The 23977-nt window shown below is 38.4% G+C and overlaps 1 long non-coding RNA gene across 2 annotated transcripts in view; it reads right to left on the minus strand.

The window, feature by feature from the left end:
- Nucleotides 1–5848: 5848 nt before the first annotated feature.
- LOC102153412 overlaps nucleotides 5849–23977 on the minus strand; it is a 43792-nt gene continuing 25663 nt past the window's right edge. For both annotated transcript variants that reach the window (XR_005369234.1, XR_005369235.1), the window contains exon 4: nucleotides 5849–6626. This is a non-coding gene — a long non-coding RNA (uncharacterized LOC102153412). The remainder of the gene's footprint in view (nucleotides 6627–23977) is intronic.

Below are 23977 nucleotides of genomic sequence, written 5' to 3' on the forward strand. Positions count from 1 at the left end.
AACTTCACCCAGTGCAGCCATAGGGTAAGCCTAGGAGCACATTGCTCTGTTTTTAGTTCTTGTCTTCATCACTGCCTCCTTGAGATACTCTTCAAGGCATCAGCTGTGCATTTGAGACAGTGTTTATTGCATGTTAATTTTCATTTTGATGCATCTGTTATAATAGGATTTCAAGTTCTTCCTATTACATCGTAGCTAGGATCAAATGTCTGCTATTCTGGTTTTATTATTATTTGCTTTTATATTAACTATAGAGCTTTCAAATCCAGCCCTTTATATGTAGCATAGCTTACAGCATTTTCTAACTGTAGCTATGCTAAATACACCCTGGCTGAATTCAAACGGCTGTATTGTGTCCCTTTCCCTCAGTTTCTGCCCCAGCTTTTTCTTGCCTACCTTACCTAGCTACCTCCTTAGCTCCCAGCCTTTTGGGTTACATAAAGATATTTGCAGATCTTGTCACTATCTAGCAGTGATGGCAGATGTGTTTCATTCTGGAAGTGAGTTGTTCTGATCCCAGTGTACTGGCTGCCAGCACTGTACTAGCTGCTTCTGGACTGGCAAGGGCCAGGGGCAGGAGTATGTGTGGTTGCTAGCAAAGAAGGAATGTAGCAGGTGCTTTGAAATCACTGTGCAGTAATATTACAGTTTATAATTACACAAGATATACATCAGAACACATCAAAATAACTCAGATTTGCTGAGGACAGGACGTGTTCATCAACATACTGTGTCACTTGCCTCCCATGTGCCTCTTTCTATTCTACTCTCCATTTCCAAATTATACTTACTACATTAGCAAGAGTATGGGCTTTGGAGTTAAAATTGCAATCTTGCAAATTGTAGTCTTGGTTCTGCCACTCACTAATAAAGCAACTTGAAATTTTAAAGGACCTTCTCTCACATGTATCATTCAGTCCTTTTATTGTCTCTTATATTGTAGGTGTTGCACTACATGCCTTAACAGTCACTATCATAATCACTTGAAATGGCCTGAGAGCTAAATATTATGATTCTTGCCACAGAGCTGATGAAACTGAGCCTCTCACATGCCTATTCTTACTTTAGCCTGCTATAAACTATAATACTTTGTAATCACTTTATATAGTAACCATTATATAATTTATAGTTATTTCAGAAAAGGGAATATAATCTTCTCATAAGAAGTCACTTTTAAAAATAATATTATGCTCCAAGCCATAGTAATAAAATATAATAATCTCAAATATATATGTTATTTTTAGTAATACTATTAGTCTATCATAATACAACTTTTCTCTCAGTGCTTTTTAATGACTTGCTAGTGTATTTCCTATTTATTAAGATAATTAATGATCATATGATTCCATGAGCATATAATTTCTTTAATGTAGAATGGGAGGCAGTTTTCCCTTTTCTATGACATGATAATAAGCTATTTCAAAAGTAGAATTTTAGTATAACAGTTAAGAGTCCAGTCAGGAAACAGAATAAAAGAACAGAGAACTTAGAAGTTCTTCTTGAGAGTAAGTCCAGATCTCTTCAAAGAGGGTATGGCTAACACAGAACATCCAGTGTGCTGAGGCGAAGAAACTTGTCAGAGGATTTGGAATGGATATGCTACATAGAACTGGCCCACCAACTGGGAAGACAGCTGCCTGAGAAGATGGCTGGAATTATATGACAGAAATAATCTTCCACACTGAGAATATGGCTGGAACTGGTTTTTGCACACCACTGGGCCCCCTTGCTAAATAATAAAGAAGATCAGGACCTAGACATGGAGTGTCTTTCTAGGGCTAGCACCTTGAAATATCTCTCTGGCAGCCGCAAATGGACAGTCTAGCATTGTACCAGCTGGCAAAGGAGAAATGCCTAAAGGATGTAATTCCAGTATCATAGATTGTTGAAAAACTCCAAATTGTTGAACACACTTGAAAATATGTGTAATATGTTCATGACCTATCAAGAGTGTTTTCATAGGAGTCTTTCGCCTTACATTTTCCTTTTACATTTCAATGGATCATAATAAGGTTTTGCAAGACATTCTAGTGAAAGAGATTATATTCTAAATTTAGAAAATCTCTTCAAAGAACATTGCAGTGAAATTTCTTGAGGCATGAGTAACTTTAACAATGAGATAGATTTAAAACTTCAAGTCTCTAATCTGAAGATACTCAGCTTGTTATATTATTATATTAAAAAAAAAACAAGTGGGCACATTTGCTTCTGTGGACATCGTTTTATCTCGACTAAGTTTTCTATGCCTTAGAAGCATGCTTTCTAAAACTGACAGGAAGATGCATATTGATTGTCTCCGATCTTAAAGATTTCCAGACAATAGATTGAGAAATAGAATGTTGCTTTTGATTGCTGAATAGATTTTCATTCTTAAGTTTTTTTTTAATGATATATGTCTTATAAAGCTTTGAAGTCTGCAACTTTTTCTTAAGAATGTTCTAGGACTCCCTTTTCAAGAGAACAAATTTAGAAATTGGCTCCTTTGATCATTAGGTATGAGTAAGAATATTTGTTTAATGCTCTGCCACCTACAAATAAGAAAATAGTGAAATCACTAAACTTTAATCAATCTCATCTGACCTTGCCAACCTCAAGAAATGTCTCCCTAACAATCAAAAGTGGTAATACAACCTACAATGGCTTGTTTCCGGAGGAATCCATCTGCCTTATTTCCATTGGCCCTTAAAAATATGCCATCTAAGCATTATTCATTTAGCTTATGGATTGGACTCTTCAAATGTCAACATTTTAGGAATATAAAAACCAAGAAATAATCAATTTCTGTTTTTTTTTTTCATAAATGTAACTCAAATATTTCCCTGACAGGGAAATGAGGAGAAAGGATGAATATGCTGGCACCAACGGAGGGCTGGTGAGTAAGTAACACACAATGGGTAAATGGTTTAAAAATTAGGGGAAGCAAGGTCCAAAAGACCAAAAACAACTGGACAAGTTTGTCTATACCTGAGATGCTTTTCCAAATCCCAATATACTTCTAGTAGCAATTGTGAAAACAATGACACAATCACTTATATTGCCCTTAAAAACTGTTTAAAAAGGTAGAGAAATGAGCACAGTAGAAAAATAAAAGTATTACTTTTTTCCTAAGATTGCTTAAACCAGCTAAAGTGTGAAAATGATCTCTGAGGCAGTGGATGTGTTCTTTGCTTGCTTTTTTCAATGTCTGCTGTAAAGCTCCCATCTCTCTGAGGGCCTGCACTTTTACTTTAAAGAGCTAGAGATGCTTTGAGTATTTTCATAGTTCTTTAGAAAAAATACGGGATTTTGTTGTCTGCTTAGTTCTTCTGTTGAATCAAATGTTCCCCTTGTTTATGTGTCTTCATTTTGTTTTTGTTTTTTTTTTTTCAATTTAATAATTTTGGGGGGACATGAGGGAGAAGGCTAGACGTGATGGGCTAGAGATTAAAGACAAGATAGAGATTATAAAAGGGAAGAATAAATGCAACATGACACTGCCTGTTGGCCAGCTGATTCTGCCATGAGCTTTACTGTTCAGCCACTTTTAACCTTACTCCACCTTTTAGATCTGCCAACACTTAGGCCAATTCACTCATTGGCACCCTGGACACCCTGGGCCATTGGCGCATAGCCAAATCTGCATTCCCTCTCCAGCATTCCCTCTCCTATTCTTTGGTTATTCCCTTAAAACCTGAAGGTCACAATTGACAAGTTCAATATCAGGCTGTACTAGCAGATACCTATGCCTCTCTCCCTGGCCCCTAGCCTATATATTTTATATAGCTTTTGAGATCAATATACAGTATTTATTTTGATTTTTTAAAAAGACTTTGGATGTAAGTAGAGGATATGTTAGAAATGGGTGAAGTTGGACACAGCTGTCCTAGATCAAGCGGAGGCTATAACTACCCATTGCTTCTGTGTTCAGATTGTCTTAGTCAGCATCTTAAAATGTGTAAATGCCTAGAGAAAGTGTCCTGGATGATTTAAACAGTTTAAGTTATTCTCCAGAGTCGTAATTACAAAACTCAGTTTGAGAACATATTTTTGAAAGTTTTTTTTTTTTTTTTTTTAAAACTCAGATTGCTGTTTTTCTTGGGATGGATATTTAATGCATTTGTTGTTAGCTGTAGGAAAGTCGCTAACCTCAGGGGGAAAAATCCTTAAAATAGCCAAGATTTTTGGAAACTAGATAGAGAAGAAAGCAAACTTGATTGCTCAATATAAGACTAAATAAAAAAAGGATGTTATCAGCAATTAACTACAAAGCTTGATTCTAAAGGGGAAAAAAGGAATCAAAGTGGAAACATTTTTAAAGAGATGAAAACACTACTGGCAGCTCTATGGGGTATGGAATTTCTAAGAAGCCATAATCAATTCACATTTTCTTATATCTAGGCAATATTCAGCTTTCAGTTATTTTATGGGGGATACAGAGGATACAACTGCTGAGAACATATTTAAACATAAGAATAAGCCAGAATGACCCCAGAGCTTTCATCTCTCTCTTTCTCCTCATTGTGTTTTGCAAATAAGTTATCACCACAAGCCAAAAGTGAAACTGCAACATCACAATACAAGGCTTCATTAAAAATCACACAAAATCCAATTGCTTGCAGTAGTCATGACAAGACTTATGGTTAACTGTTAAGTCACTCAAAAAAAGTATGACCTAAAAAGAAACAAATGTGCTGTGTGACAGTCTTGAGGGAGAAAATACCAAACAAATAAACAAGAAGAGTCTTTGCATTTGAGTTATATGTGTTGAAAAGAAAATAATGCTTGTGTTAGAAAGAACCAATTTTTCTTATAAAAATTGGGGAAGTCTGTGGTTTAACAGAATCTACATGAGGTCTTCTACCAATGCATTTCCATAGAACCTCAGAATAAGGAAGGATGGGGATGGTCACACATATGCCCAATGACTTAGTGGGGCCAGGCATGTATCAGAGAAAACTACATAGAGGGTGAAATTTGTGTCAGGTATCAGGAACAAGGAAAATACCACAAGCTTTCCCTGGAAATTGGATGAATGTCCTTGGATACAGGATGGTTTTAGGGTAGGAATTGTTGCATAGGTCTGCAATCAGACTCTTCCAAGCTAATTTATAATGACAGGAGTGTAATCGTCTTAGGATTTCTCTCATGTTCTAGTGCCTACTCAGGTTTTTCCATCTGTCAATATGAAGACATATTTCTAAAAGCCTAATTGTGTAATCATGGTTAAGAGATCCAGAAAAAATATGAAAATTTAGTGGCATATGCCACAAATAATAGTCGTTTGTTTCTTCATTTTATTTTTTTTCCAAATGCCAAAATGGTAATAGGAAATCATTATATTTACTGACTTTTTAACAAACAGAAACAGCAGAAGATAGAGGATAGGTTTTTCCAATTCATCCTCACTAAGGATGGGAGCATCCTTACTCTTGCCCTACAATCCAGAAATAAGCCACATCTTAGTGCTTACAGTTTAAGGGCGTGAGATCATGTCCTCTTCCTCTTCCATAATGATGAATGTTAAAGCATTCTACCCCCTTTCAGTGAAATTGAGAGAACTCTTCAGGATATAAGCCATTCTCGTGGACTGGCATACAGACATTACAGCAGATGATTCCAGCTGTCAAATATGGTGGTTTTGGAGTTATAGAGTAGAGAAAAATTAGGCCCTGTCTTTCCACTGCAATTCATTAATGCTATTGAGCATGCAATGCCTGGCAGATTTACAGGTGGCAGAAATAAGAGATTAATTGTTTTACTTTATTTATGCCTGGAATGTAACTGAAGACTAAGTAATTTGATTCCCATCAGTAATCTGTTTCCTTTGTCATTTCCCAACACCTGTCATTCTGTTAATTCATCCTTCTGCTTATAAATGTTAGGCACTTGAAGGAAAAGCTTCTATTTTTTTTTTTCCATTCACTTATGTTGAGCTAGTAACTTGGGAAACTTTCTTCTTTGCATTTGATTTCCTCTTAGCAAGAAACAAAGGACACATTCTAAAAGACTGCATCCTACTACAGGAATTATCTTTTTCTCTCCCTAAATAATATAAGACAGAAATAGGTATGGGTAGAAGTAAAGGAATAAAACTAATAACAGTGACTAGGAATAAAACCTCACTTCCTCCACCATTTACTGAGACCCATAGGCTTAGTTTCATTGAAAATCTAGTAGCAAGGATTGTTTAGATGTGAAAAGATATTTCTGTCTTCAATTTTTCTTCTTCCTTTCCTTATTTCAAAGGAGGTGATTTATCTGATTTTCTCTCTCTTTTTTCCCTATGTTTGATCTGTAGCCTTTAAATGTTAAAATACCAGAAAAGGCCAATCATTGTATCTGCCAAACATTTCTACTCTAATCCTGCACCAGGCTCATAACCAATGTTCTCTCCCATAGCCATGGAAAGGTCAACCTCTGTGTACAATGTGACCCTGCTCAGCTGATCACTGCTACATAGCGTTGCATATCTGTCTTTCTCCAATGGCAAAACTACCTCTACTAGTCTTCTACTCAGACCTCAACAGTCTTTCTAGGTGGATGAAATGCCTGACCAAAAAGAAAGTCTTCTGTCTTCTATCCAAATCTTCTTCATGTATAGTTCATGGTCCATGTAATTTCATGCCTTTGAGTGTTGATTTTTTCCCCTGTAAGTAATAATAGTAATAAGAGTAATAAATATAAATTCAGTATCATATAACCTCAAATAGTTTTATTATTAAATGTAAATATTCTTCATTAAATACTAGTAAGTATTTGACATTTCAGAGTTTATTCCCTAAATTCTGGCCAAGGTCAAATAGGGAGCATTAGAAATAGGCAATAAAACTTGGAGAGAGATTTAGTCTACATCTCTACCTGTTCCTTCCTTTTCATCCTCTCAATAACTAGCAAGTTTAGGACTTGATTTTTTTTTTCAGCTTTCACAAGTGGCACATGGTTACATTCTTGGTGTAAAAAAATAAAAACTTAGAGATACACTGAATAATCTAAAGTTTCTTTCATTGAAGGGTCCACCTTTCTTCCATCCGTCTGATCTCATTTCTTCCCCAGAGGAGGTGACTCTTGTCCAGGATTAGGTACCCAGTGCTTCCATAGAATGTATGTAGGTGATGGGAATATTCTGAGCTAAATGCTATTTCAGACATGGTTAGGATGATTAAGGACCTGAATTTGGAATTCTACTTAACTTGAATTAATTTCACTTTACATTAATAGGTACATGTGAGTAGGAGCTCCCATTTTAGATAGTACGGGTTTTCATCTGTCTCCAGGGCTATGGCAATAGATTCATCAGTTTCCCTGTACCTAGGCTCATTTTCTTCTTCCTAGCATGGGCCTTACACTCATGTGATCATACTTCCCAGTTACAAATCCTTCAGTGAGTCCCTTTTGGTCGTACTTTAAACCTATTTGCCTGATATACATGGTTCATTATGATCTGGCCGTCGTGTACCTTCATCTCTTGCCATTCCTTACATTCATAAACTATGTCACATCTCTCATGCCTTGGTGTCTTTTCACACACTATTCCCTCCTGCCAGGCCTCTCTCTATCTGTCTCATAAGTTTCAACGAGTCTCAGGTAGTACCTCTCAATTTTTTTGCCCCTAAATACTTTCCCAGTAGTTATAGGTGCTTTTCATCTCTGTAGCCCCCAGATGCAGCACAGAAAACCAGTAGGTATTACATAAATGCTGAGTTTATTCCTCCACTCTCCTATCTGACAGCATGGAGAACGGCTACTTTGCTTTCATCTAAAAGCCTGTATAGCGTCATTGAGGGAAGGAAAGAAATCTGGAAGGAAGTAATTCTGCTACAATGTAAATTTCACACGGGCAAAAATTAATCTTTTTTTTATTCACACTCTAAAGTCTTAGAATAACGCTTGGCACAGATGAAGAGCACATTGACTATGTATAGAATTAATAAATTATCAAATTATAATTTCATATTTTTATGGTTATCCTCTTTGACCATTCTCAAAGTCTGTCCAGAAGCTTCCAGGTTAAAATAATTTTCGTGAATTTATAAAATATGGAATTAAAAACAGCCATGAATCCCTAAATCTGCCCACTCTTTTGTTGTTGCTGCTTTTCTCAGGCAAAGAAAGTCACTGCTTTAGGAGAAACAACATAAATAAACAAAACACTCAAATATCAACTCATTGAGATGGGATTCTAAGTAACATGTGTCTAAAGCACCTGTCCCCCACACCTAAAATCTCATTCCTGCTGAAACCCAGCACACTTTGTCATTTTTCACTACTCTTCCAATCTCACGTAATCAGCAAATGTAATTAAAGCTCATTTTTTTTACCTGTTAGTAAGTAGTCAATTAAATACTTTATTTACCATTAAATTCAGTGCCTTCCAATGCATACGTTCACTACTATGTTAGCTAATTGGAGCCATATTCAATGGACTCCATTAATGTTAATTTATGGTTAACTTTTGCTTAATATAAAAATCCATTTCCTGTCTACAGGATCATGTTCATATCCAAACCAATTTGCATTAATTTTGGAAGTCAAATATCAAGAGTATCATTTCAAAAATGGTTAATAAAACCTTAATATAAAATATCTATTGTATTCTGTTCCAGTCACATTCTTCAACTGGATAATGCTATTAAGTAAAAGAATATCTAGTAAATATAACTTTGCCACATTATGGATTATTGCTCTTGATTTCATTATCCACCCTCCAAATACTTGGATATAACATCTCAATATTTTTTGCACTATTTTGATTGAATGACCATTTATATGAATAGGCATTTTATCTTTTTAAGATACATGTGGTTGTTTTTTTTTTTTTATGACTCAGTATTTTAGTCAGCCCTATTCTTTAAGACACAAGTCAAATAGGTGTGCCAATATGGATAGCATTTATCCAAAGTTTTGTATCAATTTTTTTTATCAGTATCTAGTTTTTTAAATTTGAAGTGCTTTCCAGTTTGGCCATTTGTATTTTCCTCTCCTATTGGACATAGTGAAAAAATAAATGCACTGATTGAGATACTTAAAGAATACTAGTTGAAAGGTTTTCATTGTTAAATTATTTGTTTGAATATGATTTTTATTGAGGCGGCTCAGTCAGGTAAACATCTGACTCTTGGCTTCAGCTCAGGTCACAACCTGAGATCTCACAACCCTGAGATCAACCCCCACATCAGCACGGAGTATGAGACTTTCTCCCTCCGTCCCTCCCCTCACACCACAGGTTCACTCTTTCTCTCTCTCTCTCTTGCAAATAAGTAAATAAATCTTTTAAACAAAGATATCATTTTTATTAAAACTGATTATAAGGAAACATTTTAATTTCAATGTTGGTTTTAACCCCTTGAAAAATTTTCTTTCTAGTATATTAAGAAAGCTTGTTCTTTTTTGTTCACTCCCCATATGCACTATAGATTTTTATTCAGAGATACACTTAGATTAGACTTTCATAAGCCCATCTTAAATCTTTCTATTTTGTTGATGCTCATCATCTCCAAAAGAAACTACAGACATTTTAATTATAACATTAGAATATGGTCTCATTCATTAGTGAAGATTAATATTTTTCTCAATACTCAGTGTCCATTATTTTTTAATTATCTCAAATGTGGATGTATCTGGAGTTTCTCATTAGAACAAATTCATATTTTCTTTATCATTGTTTTGCAGTTCACTGAGAGCCCATCAGTGATGAATATAGGAGTGTACTTAGTTTCTAAGAGCTGTTCTGAAGGTTGAGATTGAGTAGGAGCCTTATTATTTTATAGCCAAATGTTATTTGTGGAACTCTCCTTTAACCTGATCCTGTTACTTTGAGTTGAAATCCTTTGAAGTATTAGGGAAATTTTTCTTACTCTTATATTTCCTTACATGTACTTAATATCCAGCAGAAGAAAAGTCTTTATTAAAATATAAAACTAGGGGAATCTGCACTATTCCACTTGATTTCAAGAGAGTATATAACAAACCAGATTTATTACATAATTCCTCTCTTCATGGATATGATAACGAAATTGCCTCCAAAACTCAACCCTCTTACATGTGACAGTCACATTAGTAAAATAAAAATTGGTTTATAAAGTATTAGAGGTAGAAAATGAGACAATGAATAAAATTGTAAGAAAGTGAAATTCCTTTGAAATTGTACAACCCAAAGGTAAACAATATTAACATTTTTCATAGTTCCTGGTATCCCTCAAAACATTTATATCCATTTAGTTATTTATTCAACAAGTATTTATTGTGTACTTACTAAAATCAAGCCATGATTGTAGCCCCAGAGACGTGGAGAAAATATTAAACCTCTATTTGTGCAGCTAATTTTGGTGCAGGAGATTTGCAAACAAAGAAATACCCAGCAAAATTTCAGCTAAGCCTAAGTTCTGTGAGGGAAAATGAAGCAAGATAAAGGGCATAAGGATTGACTGCAGGTGGGATCTAATCAGGGAAAGCCTCTCTAGGGAGGACACTTAGGAGCGGAGCCCTCAACTCTCCACAGCAGGAATGTACTCGGCAAGTTAGAAGCACTGTATAAAGCCTTGTGAAGGTAGATTGAAAGGATGGCAATGACATTGGATCAGTAGGAGGGCAGATACCTCATAGGCCAAGGTACAGAATAGAGTTTTTATTATGAGTGTGACTGAAGCCCTTGAGGTTTCGAGCAGGGAAGTGATGTGATCTGCTTTACATTTTTTTAAAAGATCACTCTGGAGAGTGTGGAAAGAATAGATTACAGGCACAGGTGGATACAGGAAGATTCGCACAATTTCAAAATGCTGCATAAAGATGATCAGAGTAAATCTGATTTTCTTCACTTAAGGATATGTCATGGACCATTTAAATGTTGTATGGATCAGGTTAAGCTTGGCCAGGGTTCCTTAACAGTTGACACTATTAACATTTTTGGCCAAACAGTTCTCTTACGGAAGGCTGTACTGTGCATTACAGGATGTTTAGCAGCATCCTTGGCCTTTACCCACTAGATCCTAGTGGCTTTCCCTTCCCAGTTGTGACAACCAAAAATGCCTGCAGACATGGCCAAACGTCCCTATGAGGGGCAAAATCACCCCTGATTGAGCTGCAGGGATAGACAATACGTACTAACAAAACCCTCCAAATTTCAGTAGTTTAAGAAGATGAAAATTATTTCTCACTCACTCAAAATCGGCAGTGAGTCCAGTGGTCCTCCTGGGGAGCTTCCTTATAAGCTGTGGGTTCCAGGTGGCTTGTATTATGTAGAAATACCACCTAGCTTTCAGGTAACCATTACAGGGAAGAGAAAACTGTATCTCAATGCTTCTGCACCAGAGTGACTCACGTCACTTTTGCTCACAGTCTATTGGCTAAAACTCCTAACACAACTTCTTTTAACTGCAAAGAGGTTAGGGAAAGTAGGGGAGCACATGGATATTTGGTGACCAGTTAATGTTTCTGCTTCACTTCTAGGCACCAAATTTCACTGGTCTAGAGAAATCCTAGAATTCTGCTGGCAAGTACATACTATTTAATCCTTTACCCTAAGAATGTGGGGATTCTGGTGATTAGGCTCCAAAGCTGTTCTTGAGTCTGAGGGTTCAGGCTCCATTCACCATGAAGAGTTGTTGTTGTTGTTGTTGTTGTTGTTGTTGTTGTTTCTCCTTTCTATCCTTCTTGGGTACATTTAAAATGGGTCTTAGGTTTTGTTCTTTTTGGTGGCTGCCTAGTTTTATCAGTCTAATTTCTGACCTTGGAGAACCGTGGAGTCAAGGGTTGTTTTAAGCGTCGAACAATTATAGACTTTTAAAGGCAAAGATTTATGGTTTTTTTGGCAGTGCGACTCTCTCATAATCTTAAAAGGCTTCCTATCTTTCCGATTATTCTCATTTCTATGTGCCAGTAACCTCATCTATAATTCTCTAGGTATTCCATCTATTTCATTTCAGTCCTTTCTTGCCTTCAAAAGTCTTTCTCAATTAACGGTATATAATATGAAAGTATAAAGTAGGAAGGTCATACCTATTAAGTTTCAATATTTATATTTATTTACATTATTCTAAAAATAGGCATAAGGCTTCTGAGGCAGGGATACCTTATTACTCATAGTAATAACTGCATTCGTTCATTTTGTCTCAATTTTATGCCCTTTCTTGGGTCATGTGATGAAAGCCAGATAGATGTGACTTTGTGTGTGCCTGGTTCTCTACTCTAAGTGAGGAACCCCCCAAAATACGAATCTGAGCATCTATATAGGAGAACGGCTGTTTCTCTTCTCCTCCTGAGAGATGGAGAGTAACATTTATTCCCTTGTGTAAACAAATTTTCCTTGGAAAGAGAAGGCAAAACCTCTTTGGTTCTTACCCTGTGGAATGTATGGAAATATCTGGAGGTGTGAGAATGGGATTGGGCAGGCGTCTCTCAGTTTACAACCCACATAATATCTCTGTGGCCCCAGGTCCATTCCCCTTTGACAACTAACACATTCCTCTGGGGAGGTAAATCTCAAATCCTCCCTGAGGTGTATCATTTATTCAGTTATCTTTGCACTTTCAAGGCTTTTCCTTAATGTAAGTTGCAATAAAATCTGTTTCAAAAACCTTAACATGAAAATATTCACTTCCTGACAATGCCCTTAACCTAATTTAAGCCCTGAAATTTTGCAATCTGCTCATATGTTTTACCGAGTATTTTTCACACAGTCCTTTTTAGCAACTTAACCAAAATAATAGCTTTATATTGGAAGGACAATCCAGTTACAAATGTCAAAGGCTATTTATATATTCCAAGACATAATAGGATAAAAGGTTTGTGGAATGATAGTTTAAACTTCTAAAGGGTTATTGTATTTCCATGTGAATTATGCCATACTGGTGGTATTAAGGTAGAAAACATTGATAAATGTACTGTAGTTATGGTATTATTTACTATATTAATTTTATGGTCATGGTTATGTTGGATTAACAAGAAAGTCCAGTATTTCTACATTTTTAGACAAATCCTTTCTATCTCAGGGAAAGTTTGTAGATATGCTTAATTTATATTGTCTGATTATTAAAATTATTCAATTGCTTTTTGAATAGCTTTGAATAGGTCTATTCCACAGTGACTGAACTTATTAATAAAAAATATTCTGTAATCTTTTGGGTTTTTTCTGTAATCTTTTGTATAAAATGTTTAGTATCACATCTGAAAAATGATTTATAATATAAGATTATATCTAAAAGCTTTATTTCCCCATAATATCATATTTGATAAGATTTTCCCTGAGTATGAATTCTTGATATATAATAAGTTTTGACTTATTGTTGAACACAATCACGCTTTCAAGTGTTCATAACATTTCATTCTTATTTTAGTTCTCTTTAGTTCATGAGTGCTTGCATTTTGGTTCTTGAATTCATAGGCATTGTCACAGATACGAGTGAATTTCCCTGAGCTTGGAAGCTACCATCCCCTCTCTTCTCATGGATCATCTGTACTGTGAGAGGCATCTTATGGGTGTGTGTGGCACTTCACTGTGGACAACTAAGCTCCCTCTGATACCCACCTCTTGCGCATCATACAGGCCAAGGTATTACACACTTTGTGATCAACTGAGGACAAACCTGAGGAACAGGCTCATGAAGGCCTTCAAAATGGTCCCAAAGCTATTTGGACAGGAAGTTGTAAGATCTGTGGTACAAGGAGCATGTTTAAGCAAGGATGCAGTAGGCTTTGGGTGGGTCCTTTTGGTTCTGAACTCAGAGAGATATGGCTCAGAGAGGATCAAGTTGGGTCTTTCAAATTGTGACATTCGAGAAACCAATACCAGTCTCATAGGTCTAAAGATAGTTGGTATGAGTGTTCTGATAAATAGTGACATGGAACTTTCTGCCGAAGGCATTCCCACATTTAGTGCTTATATCACTTTTCTTCCCTCGGTGTGGTCTCTTATATAAAGTGACATATGTGTTCAAATGAATTATTACAGTCATAGAGTTTCTCCATATGTCATAAAAATGGAAGACTGACTGCTGGCAGGTTTTTCCATATGTATTACATACATAAGCTTTCTCCAACGTGTGTTTGCTTGTTGGTAGAGAGATGGGATTTCACTACTTTGGGAATTGGTTAAAAAAGGTGTTGAGGGGACTGAAAAACCAAAAGGGAATACTGACATACCACAGAGATAATAATTGTGGGAGGAAGCCATCACTTCTAGGTTGGGGCCAATGGGAAAAAGCTGAAGGTAGATATCATGAGTTACAGAAACATGAAGAAGGGGCCTGACACCTCTGACAAGGTGCCACTCTGGTCGCTGCTGGTGTATCTGATGGATTGTGATCAAGCTGGTCCTGGGAATTCCAGAAGAAATCCGGGACTGGGAATTATTGTTTCTAAGATGAAGAACCATGGTTGGCATGATGCTGACAGGAGTGGAGAGCACTTAAAATGGAGCACTTCTTTCTTCCAACCTCTTACTTTAAAGTGTCCTTCTACTTTAAGTTTCCCCTATTGTTGGAAATCGTAACTTCAACATCAAATAGCAAAGTCAATGTAAATCACCTGCAAGCTATCTGGCCAGTCATCCAGCCACACTCAAGGGGGAACGGTCAGTTTTGGTCTCTGATGTTGACAGATTAAGTACCCAAGAGTAGCAATAAAAGGATCGGATGAGTGGAAGTTTATATTTTGACCTGTCCATTGTAGTCTCATGGACACTTCTTTATGAATCCATGGATAAGATTGACAGGAATAGAACATCATGTCCTTTCCATCTGATATTTGAAACTGTCTTTTGCAGTGAATGCCCACTGATGAACATTAACATGGATACAAAGATCTTCATACTCTTTGCACACTGCAAAAGTTCATTTGAACATCTCCAGATCTTCTCCTTACCAATATTCCAGTTGTTTCCATGTCCCTGATGATCCAGTCAAACCATTAGCCACTGCCAATCCATCAGGAGCTATCTCTTGGTCCAGATAAACTGGAAAATGTATGGTCCATAATTCTTCTCTTGTCCTATTTTTCAAGAATATTCCTGAATAGAACAGTGACGCTGCAGAGAGCCACTCCCTGTTGGTTCCAGAAATATAGTGCAGAACCATCTATAAAAGTCTGAGGTTTTTTTTCCTCCTCAGTCAACTTGTCAATGGAATTTTCCATGAAGAAACAGATGTAGCATGAGAGACTATGCAAGAGTGGTTGTCAAAAACAATTTTTTTTTTTCTATGTAAGAGAACCATGAAGTAATGCATCCATTCCTAATACCTGTGTATCTGCACTGAATTTCTACTATTGGAAATTGCCAGAACTGTTTATAATATTCCCATTTTTCTTAGACACTGTAAGCATCATTAGATCTGATGTGTCAATAGGCTTACATAGCAGACTGGCTTGCATTAAAACCTGGGCCAGCTTCAGGCTCCTCTCTTGCTCTGGGTCCCTCTGAAAACTTTTAACCTTATGGGTTTCCATAAATTAGTAAGAATGGTGCCCTCCAGGGATGCCTGTGTAGCTCAGTGGTTGAGCATCTGCCTTTGGCTCAGGGCAGGACATGGTCCCGGGATCTGGGATGGGGTGCCACATGGGGTCCCCGCAGGGAGCCTGCTTCTCCCTCTGCCTGTGTCTGTCTTCTCTGTGTCTCTCATGAATAAATTAATAAAATCTTAAAAAAAAAAAAACGCACTCCAAAGTGGTACTCATTGTCCCAAGAATTCCAAGAGACCTGTTACAACCACTGTACCCATTCTTCAACAGTAAAAGTGAAAATGAAATAATTTACCAGTCATTTCGGAGGGAATGTCACAACAACTAGATCACAGGAACGTGACTGAAGTGATTAGCCCCCGAATTTTGATAGGATTTCTCTCTCAAATTTGGCTCCTATATGGCTTATTCAATCATCTAAGAAAACCTCTTTTTCCTGTTCCATCTGGTCCAATTGTCACGATGCCATCAATGTAGTGGAAGAAATGTCCCATTCTGTAGGATTTCCCTGGGATCCAAACCTAAGCAGACGACAGTGTGGTAGAAAAGTGGGGAGTTAATTTGGACCCAAAGAACTCAACCGTGTGGGGTAAAAGCTGACTTCTCCGTGTGTGTGTGTGTGTGTGTGTGTGTCCCACCCCATTTTTTTTTTAATTTTATTTATTCATGAGACACACACGGGGGGGGGGGGGCAGAGACACAGGCAGAGGGAGAAGCAGGCTCCATGCAGGGAGCCCGATGTGGGACTCGATCCAGGGTCTCCAGGATCACGCCCTGGGCCACAGGCAGGCGCTAAACCGCTGGGCCGCCCGGGCTGCCCCCACCCCACTGTTGAGGGGGAAGCAGTGGTCCTATCCACAGCTGCACACCAGGCACCTGCACCTGAACGCACCGCAGGCTCAGGCTGAGCCCGCTTGCTCAGGTCTGGCGGGGGAGCAGGTGCGGGAGGCCCGAGGCCCCGCCCCCACCCTGTGTGCCCCCGAGGCCCCGCCGGGGCTCGCTCCTGGGCTCGCTCCTGCCCGGGAGCACGTGCGGCCGCTGTGACCGCGAGGGCGTCGCCCGCCCCGCCTGCCCCGGCCTCGCCCCGCCCGGAGGGAGGAGCCCCCCGCAGCGCCCTTCCCGTTCGGGGACAGGATGGAGGACGGCCAGGGAGGCCCTCGGAGCGGCGCAAGTGAGGCTTGTCATCGTGGCCGATATCCACTGACATCAATCGGTTCAATTCCCGCGGGGAGGGGGGGTGGGGTCAGCCCGGGTGGCTCAGCGGTTAGCGCCGCCCGCAGCCCGGGGCGTGACCCTGGGGACCCGGGCTCGGGCTGGGGCTCGGGCTCCAGCTCGGGCTCGGGCTCGGGCTCAGGCGCCTCCGCCCTGCCGAAGGCTGGGTACGTCGGGTTTCTAGCAGATCAGCCACCTGCCAGCTGTACCCTTAGTCACCTTTTGAAAAGGAGAGAGAGAGCAGAAGGCACGAGGCGAGGTGTTCTCCGCACTGCTCGGGAGAGAGCAGGGATGCGGTGCGAGGGGCCTGGCCCCAGCCCAGGAGGCCTCAGGGCCCCCGAGGTCCGGCGCGGCCGGGAGGGGCCGGGGCACCCGAGGAAGGTGGGGAACTTGCCTCAGACAGCGGCAGGCACACACCTGGACCTGCCCCCGTCACCTGCCCTGCGGCCCCCGATGGCTCCGTCCAGACTCTGGAAGAAGAGCGCAGAGAAACTGGCGCACAGCAGGCTTCAGAGGCTTTGATAATTTGCTCCCAAAAGGATGCTGTTTCTAAAATAGCGGCTGAAATTGATGCAGGCACCTGATTAAGATTAGGATAGTGCGCGGCTCTTTGCCGAGATCCACCTGCTTTCTGCTGGCGGCTCCTGTCTCTAACCTGCCTAGGCCTTAGGTATAGGGAGAGGAAGTTCCAAGGGAGTCCGCTTGACCCTGCCTTCCCTATGACAGCCCACGTGGCACGAGGTAGGAAGCCAGTGTCTGCCGGTTGGTAAGTAGATCTACTTAAACTATACATCTAGGAAATGGGAACGTGATCGCATTCGGGTCTCTGGGCCCGCTGAGCTCACTGTGACACAAACTTGAATGAAAACACCATTTATCAAATTATCACTATATGCTCATTTTGACTTGTAGACTATTGTGGCATTTGGGGCCTCCAAGAATAAATACCAATTTTGAGTCTGTATTTAGTACATTTTTAAAGGCATGGAGCCTGCTTCTCCCTCTGCCTGTGTCTCTGCGTCTCTCTCTCTCTCTCTCTCTGTGTCTCTCATGAATATATAAATAAAATCTTTATTTATTTATTCATTTACTGTCTCATCTTTCCTGTGTACCAGTTACCAAAATAAATGGTGGTAAATACCTATGGGAAGACTAGGAGAAAAATTTACAGTATTGAGATTCAACATTCCATTCCAGGGTCATTCCTCAAGAGGAACTAGCCTCTCCATCAGTCAAGCACTTTGGGTCTGTGAACTCTTAAATCTATACATAATTAAGTAGCAATGACTTCAATTGTGATTCTCGAGTCTGTTTGGTCACCAGACCTGGTTTTGTTGTTTTTGTTCTTGTTTTTTTCCTGTTATATAAATAAAGTAATGTTTTAGGGCTAACAAAATATCTGGGTAGTTTATAAACAAAAGAAATTTATTTCTCATGGTTCTGGAGGCTGGAAATTCTAGATCAGGGTGCCAGATGATTGGGTTCTGGTAAAGACCTTTTTCCAGTGGACTTCTTATTGTGTCCTCAAATGTTGGAAATAATGAAAGATATTTCTTGGGCCTCTTTTACAAGGGCATCAATGTCATTCATGAGGTTTTCAGCCTCATGACCTAGTCACCAAAGGCCCTACCTCCTAATAATCATCACATTGGCATTAGGATTTCAACGTACAAGGGCACCTGGGTGGCTCAGTGGTTGAACATCTGGCCTTCAGCTCAGGTCGTGATCCTGAGGTCCTGAGGGATTCGAGTCCCGCATCAGGTTCCCTGCTGGAAGCCTGCTTCTCCCTCTGCCTCTCTCTCTGTCTCTCATGAATAGATAAATACAATCTTTAAAAAAAAAAATCAACATATGAATTTTGTAGAGACACAGACATTCGGACCATAGCAAGTAATATTTAGTAGGCTGCTCATATATTTTATTTGAAAAGACACTGTAATTGATTAGACACTGGTCAAAAACTAAAAACCCCCCCAAAATAATCAGTGTTTTTAATATTCAGATTATGACTTCATCATTATGTCATATTACGGTAATTACCACTACCTTCTCACTGGAAGTTAAGCAGTGCTACTTGTCCATTAATATTCTAGGAAACCCATTTTTGTTTGTTTTTTTTTTTTGTGTGTGTGTTTTTTGTTGTTGTTGTTGTTTGTTTTTTTTTTGCTTTGAAATCAGAATGTTCAAAACCCAAGCTTGTCATTTTCTTTCTGCAAACTCTATAGTGCAGAAATATCTCTCCCTCATCAGTGATTTTAAATAATTATGTAACAGAAACATGCAGCATCCTTCAGCATCTCAAAGCACTTGAATCGGCATACCCTCAAAATCAGTCACAGATGATCATTTAATTCTGATACCACAGACCACCATGGATTACTAGCATCCTATTGCCAGAAGCAAGGATCCCCAGCTCTGTTTTCAAGACCGAGGACAAAAATAATTATTTTAGGATTTTATGTTGAGGGCTTGCTTCCCAGTACCCTCCTTGTTACTAACTCTATCTTGATCTCACTTTTCTTCCAATGCTTGCCAAACACCATCAATTAGCAATTAACACACTCTATTAAGTTCATTCAGTCATCATAGTTATCGGCCCAGAGCTTCAAGCTCATTAGGTATAGAGTCTCTTGCAAGTTATCGAGTCTTCAATTTTATCAAATGTTTTGCTACTCATAACATGAATATATCTCATTGGTCTCTGGAAATAGTTTTCTTACTACCTTTCACTTGATGAATAAGCCAATGTCATACATTTTGTTTTATTTTGTTTTGTTTACAACAGTATCCCACTTTTGCTAGAAATGCTTTTGTTAGGGTAGGCTAGTCTCGTTTATTAATGGTAATTAATAAATTGCCAAATCTCCCTAACAACTCACTTCTGTTTGATTTTTGATCTCATAAAATCTGTGGTGACTCCAGTACCTACCTCCCGATTAGTGACTCGGTGATTCAGCCAACATTTGTCTTGCAGATATGCTATTTAGAAATATAGTTTCTAGGTCAGGGGCAGAAAGGAGATGAATGTTCACACACTATTTCTTAAATACTTCAACATGGACATGTCACTCATCACCTCTGCTCACCACCCATTGTTCATAATTAGTCATATGCCCTGGCTTAACTAAAAGACTATTGAGAAATGGGGCAGCGGCATATGGCTATAAGGGGAACAGTAAATTCAGAGACTCAAATCAACATCGATATTCATGATCATTATAATAGGGAGCTTAGATAACTCAGAATAGTTCTTAATTGATAGAAATTTAGATTGATTCCAAATATCTGATATTAAAAAATGCTGCTCTGAGCTTTCTTGCTTAAAATGCTTTCTATACTTATTCGTGTATCTCCTTAAGATATATTTTTAGTAATAGAATTTCCAGAAAAAAGGTGCCTTATTTTCTTACACTATGTGGGATGGATATTCTTCATGCTGTCTCTAATGCCAGTTTTTTTTTTATTTTTATCAGTCTTTTCATATTTACTAATCTGAAAGGGAAGGAACAATATTTTATTATTTTTTACTTATACTTATTTAATTACAAACGAATTTAAACATGTTCAGTTGTGTTGATGTGCCTTTTGGATTTCCTTATTCTTAGATCTCTAGTGATGTCCTTTGCCCAGATGTTTGTTTTTAAATGAGAATCTTTGTGAGATTCTTTCGCTTGGCTCATATGATGACCCCCTGATGCTATAGAGAAAGAATCATGCTTGCAGCCAGACTCTTTTTTTTTTATGTGCATCTTTTATGAGCATTTGGGGGCACTGGTTCTACAACTGATCATCATTAGAGTTGTCTTAGTTTTACCCTGCTTACCTTTCCCAGGTGGTTGAGAAAAAATTAACTGTATCTCAAATTAGCCATGGTCTTAAAGACTACTATAGTTATACTGGATTGTGGGGTAAAATAACCCTGTGCTCTGTAAGGTATGTAGGAATGCCATGTAGGTTTTTTGTCCGTTTGTTTCTTTTGTTATTGTTATTGTTAATATTTTTTTCAGCTAAATTTAAAATGTTTTGGGGACATACAATCCATCTCTGATACTAGAAAAAAACCCTATCATTTCAATTATTGATCTGTATCTTTTGATAACAATATTTCATTAATATTGAAGAGTCCATAGAAATCTAAAAATGTATTTATCACAAAAGGAAACCTATTCTGTTTTCATGATTTAACCTTTACCTATGAAACATAAAAATGAACATCTTTAATTAAGATGGTTTTCTTTTGAAAATAAGTCTATGTTCTGCTGTAGATAGTTTTCTACATTTTTGAAATTCAGTGCTTTGCTCACCAGATTAGTTTACTGAAAGTACCTCCATGGTAAACTACACAATACAGTGAAAGTGGCATTGAAGAGATGACTTATAATTTAGCAAGTATATTGTATCAGAGTTTTGATAAAGAACTGGTCTGCAATTTCATTGAAAATTAGGAGACTTCTTGCTCACTGATCAAATAGATATGATAGAATAATGGCTGATGTTTGATGCCAATCACATACAGCAGTGTCTTCAGTCATCATTCTGTTTCCAAAAGAATTTGCTGTATCTTACTAACTCACGGGTTGGTTCTCTCTGTGCATTCTAGTTCACTTTAATATTGTTTTTTTAAAGATTTTATTTATTTATTCATGAGAAACACACACACACACACAGAGACACAGACACAGACACAGACACAGGCAGAGAAGCAGGCTCCATGCAGGGAGCCTGACGTGGGACCTGATCCTGGGTCTCCAGAATCACACCCTGGGCTGAAGGTGGCGCTAAACCACTGAGCCCCCCTGGCTGCCCTCTAGTTCACTTTAATATATGTATCTTGCTGAGGAGAAAATATTTTCTCTTTAAGATTATATTGTGGTCTCACATGTATTTACTTCCATTATTTAAAAACAATATGGGCTTAATTTCTTTCGCAAAGCCAAAGAAGAAATGTTGCAGGGTTTGATGTAGCTTCCTCATATGTATTACATTCTGATTTGTATAAAGGTCAATCTAATTCTACAATAAATCCACTGAGATACTGCATTTTAGCAATTCAAGTGAGGAGACACAGATTTTCTATGGCTCATTTAGATACCTCAGTTTCAAATATTAGCAACTAGATAGTATCATCCATCTACTTTTCCCCTACACTTACAAATAATGCCTGTAATACTTTTACAAAATATTTTTTCTTATGGCATAGATTTACCTCCCTTATGTATTATACTTATTTTTGCTAGACCTAATTTTGATGGATTCCTTCTTATGTTTAAACACATATGGTGCTATTTTGTCACATATTTTTTACCAAGTATAACAGATGACTAAATTGGACAACTTATATTTAGGGAAAATGACATTTTCATGTTGTACACTGTAAAATACATATTGGTGGCCTGTAGGAGCTTTGGATAAAACATCTTGAGAAAAATTGCATGATTCCTTTAGTCTAGAGGAGGAAGTAAAATATGTGTGAGAGAGAGAGAGAGAGAGAGAGAGAGAGAGAGAGAGAAAGAGACCAGATGATCTTTAAGATATTTTCAAGTACTAAAACCGCATAATTGCATCATAGTATAGTTTTCTAATATCCAATCCTTCCTAGTGTTGGAGCAAGTCGGCTTCCTGTGGGACCCAGTTAGTAGCGGTCAGGCATGGGAAACCTCCACTTAGAAATTGTGAACTTTCTTAGAAACAGAGGCCAGAAGAGTCTCACTAAGATCCCCTTAATACTTCATTCTCTTTCCTGTAAGAGGTGCTATTACCTTAGGAGAGGTATTCAGTGTAGAAACTTGGTAATCGGTCATTTAAGATGAGCCAAAGAGATGTGTTTGCTCAAGCTTAGATTTGTAGGCACGAGGCATTTGGTATGTTTCCAGCTCTCAAGAATGGCATGCTGTTTGGAAGAGTATAAAGGGAACCTGTGAATTAGTACTATGGGATGTGTGTGTGTGTGTCTGTGTGTGTTGTGTGTGATTATACATACACACACAAATCCATGGAGAGAAAGAGAGAGATGTGCCTCGTAATGAAAGAATATAAAACTTTTTTCGTGTGTCCATGGAAATTTTACAAGAATATATATTACCAGGGAACCTGGGTGGCTCAGTGGTTGAGCATCTGCCTTCAGCTCAGATCGTGATCCTGGGGTCCAGGATCGAGTCCCACATCGGGCTCCCTGTGAGGAGCCTACTTCTCCCTCTGCCTGTGTCTCTGCCTCTCCCTGTGTCTCTCATGAATAAATAAATAAAATCTTATTTATTTTTTTTGTAGAACCTCTCTTACTAACATTGGGAGAAAAGGATGAGGGACTGACACAAAAGATGCAGTTATTTTTTTTTTTAAAGAGATTTATTAAAGAGTGTGTGTGTGTGAGAGAGAGAGAGAGAGAGAAAAAAGAGAGAGAGTGAGCTGGGGAGGAAGAGAGGGAGAAGGAGAGAATCCTCAAGCAGACTCATCGCTGAACACAAAGTCTGACATGGGGTTCAATCCCCGAACCCTGAGATCCTGACTAAACTGAAGTCGGGTATTTACATGGTAAATGCGATGGCAAGTGATGTGGAGCATTTTTTCATGTGCTTGTTGGCCTTTTTTTAAGTCATCTTTGGAGAAATGTCTATTCATGTCTTCTGCCCATTGTGATGCCCCCTAGCTTTGGTTTTCTTCTTCAACATTCCTCTGGCTATTCAGTGTCTTTTCTGGTTCCACACAAACCTTAAGATTACTTGTTCCAACTCCAGGAAGAAAGTCCATGGTATTTTCATAGAGATTGCATTGAATGTATAAATTGCTCTGGGTAGCATAGACATTTTCACGATATTTTTTCTTCCAATCCATAAGCATGGAATGTTTTTCCATCTCCTTGTGTCTTCCTTGATTTCTTTCCTAAGTGTTCTGTAGTTTTTAGGGTATAGATCCTTTACCTCTTTGGTTAGATGTATTCCTAGGTATCTAATGGTTTTGGGTGTGATTGTAAATGGGATTGACTCCTTAATTTCTCTTTCTTAAGTCTCATTGTTAGTGTATAGAAATGCCACTGATTTCTGGGCATTGATTTTGTATCCTGCCACACTGCCAAATTGCTGTATGAGTTCTAGCAATCTTGGGGTGGAGTCTTTTGGGTTTTCTATACATAATATCATGTCATCTGTGAAGAGGAGAGTTTGGCTTCTTCTTTGCCAATCTGAATGCCCTTTATTTCTTTTTGTTGCCTGTTTGTGAGGCTAGGACTTCTAGTACTATGTTGAACAAAAGTGGTGAGGGTGGGCATCCCTGTCATGTTCCTGATCTTAGGGGAAAAGCTCTTAGTTTTTCCACATTGGGAATATTTTTTGTGGGCTTT

The sequence above is a fragment of the Canis lupus genome, chromosome 14 (assembly GCF_011100685.1).
Source record: "Canis lupus familiaris isolate Mischka breed German Shepherd chromosome 14, alternate assembly UU_Cfam_GSD_1.0, whole genome shotgun sequence".
NCBI classification, from domain to species: domain Eukaryota; kingdom Metazoa; phylum Chordata; class Mammalia; order Carnivora; family Canidae; genus Canis; species Canis lupus.